The following is a 2,242-nucleotide window of genomic DNA, read 5'->3' on the forward strand; positions in this document are numbered from 1 at the left end:
TGAAGGCCACATTGTGTTCACAGTCATACTCTTCACTAATATGTGTCTTCATGGTCTGGATTTTAAAATCTCAAGCTCATCATGGTCTCATCCTTGCTTAAAGTGACACCCCACAGAACTGCCTCTACAACTTGCTTCAGCGGAAAACTCCTCAAAATCCATCAGAAAAAAGCTAATGCTTTTAAAAGAGACTATTTTTCAGGTGCCTACCCACTTAAAAAAAACTTCTGACAAAGCACTAATGACATCCTGATGAAACCTTGCCTGATTTCCAAACATCTTGCCTGAGTACCTGCTCAGGGAGCCAGGTCTCCAGGACCTCTTGCTCTGTGAGAGCAATTCTTTGCTGAAAGAGGGAGGCAGGAGATTCAGGATATAACCTTCCAAGTTTCATCTAGGTTTGAAAGTGATGTATTAAAATACCTTAAAATAGTTTCCTTTTCCTTCTTTATGAGACCTCTGATGTTTATTCAGAAATGAAATTAATTATTTTTCCTTGGCATTTCCAAACATGCTGTTGAACACAAATATCAGCTTTTGAAGAGCGTAGATGCTAAACACTGAAGTGAAAAATCAACACATGCCTTTCAGTCATTAAGAAACAGTATGAAATGAGACAAGTCTTTCCTGCACATTGTCAAATGTGTGCATTTTAGGGAAAATTTCAGTAAATTAATGAATGTGTTGAATTCACACTAAAACTTCCATTGAATGGTGCCTGTATTGCGATACTTAACAAATGTTGCCTGTGTTATATGGAGCAGAAGAAAATTAGCTGCAGTTTGGGGTGAGGGGAATGTATAATTTGGTATTGGTGCTGCTTTTCAGAGAATGACAGAGACATCTGACTTCTTGATTTTGCAGTTGGATTTGTGGATGCATCAATTGATCAGGACAAGCGGCCTTATTAAAAATCCAACTTAATATTTTATCTTTGCAGATCACATTCTGTTACATAATCTTATAGGCACATGATGTTTTAAAGAGAATGCTTTCTGTCTAAACTGCATGAGGTAGGGTATAGAAAGATGTGGAAAAAAGGCTTATTGACAACAAACTACACTGAAATAGGTGAATCAGGAATTTTAAGAAAAGAGATTGAAATCAATCCTGTAAACACAGATAGGTCAGGCAGCTGTGTTGGACCTCTAACAGCAGCTTCATGTGGCAGTCACTGTCAGTAAGTTGATCTGTATTTCCAGGGACAAAAGCATACTATAAGAGTAAGCTATTAGGACAGCATCCTACTGTTAACTACGGTAAAGGTATCCTATGCTGTACAAAATCATAATATTCTATTATTTTTTATGTGTTAAGTGCGTACAGGATGAAAAGGTGGAGCGACCACAGTAACTTCTAGTTTAGAAACTGGAGAAGAACAAAGAGATTACTATCATTGTAAAAATCTATATTAGATTTATTTATTTTAAGGTAAGCTGATCCTAAAGTAAACTACTTTCAAAGTAGCCTGGAAAGACTATTTTAGTTTTCGAAATAAATTCTGAAGAAAGGAGGTCACTGAAAGGGCAACATCATGGAGATGAAAACAGCTTGAGAACCACCGAGAGCATGCAGCATCTCTTCCCAGCACCCCCATTTGCTGCATGGAAATCACAGTGTACTACCTATTATCCATCTGCATCCAACTTTGAATGAGTCAGCACCTAACGTAATAGGACCTTGCCCCAAATATTCACTTCTGCTTCCTTCATGATAGTCTCTGCCATGGCTGAACATCTTTATTAAGTTGCCTCATAAAGTCAGTGTGTGTATCTGTGAAGGGATATATTCCTCAATGTTGAAACGAATTGGAAAGGGAATTGGGAAATGCTTCTAGTTGTTGGATGATTAGAATACTGTGATGTTTAGCATGGCATGTGTGTATAATTGTGACAACGCTTGGCTTTTATTAAAGTGTGTGGTAATTGTTTTTTATTTAAATAAAATAGCAGAACCGCACAAAAATAGTATTTACTGCAAGTTGACACCACTGCGCAAGAAAGGTCGTTCTCCTTTCTTGCTCGATGTCAAAACTTCCAAAGTTGCAGAAAAGACAATTTTCTTAATGTACTTTGCTTCCTTTCACAAAAATCACAGCATTTGATACTTTAGGAAATGTAAAGGTATAATGTTTTCCTCAGATATACACACCAGGATAATGTTTGCTTTTCTGTATCTTTTTGGTTTTCTTTTTCATGGATATTTGACATAATTGACTAACTCATTTTATTTCTCCAAATAG

At 36.7% G+C, this 2,242-nt stretch overlaps 1 protein-coding gene across 1 annotated transcript in view; it reads left to right on the plus strand.

The window, feature by feature from the left end:
- GLI3 (GLI family zinc finger 3) overlaps positions 1 to 2,242 on the plus strand; it is a 427,034-nt gene that overhangs the window by 189,851 nt on the left and 234,941 nt on the right. The window lies entirely within an intron of this gene.

Source organism: Falco punctatus (assembly GCF_963210335.1).
Source record: "Falco punctatus genome assembly, chromosome: 4".
Lineage (NCBI taxonomy): Eukaryota > Metazoa > Chordata > Aves > Falconiformes > Falconidae > Falco > Falco punctatus.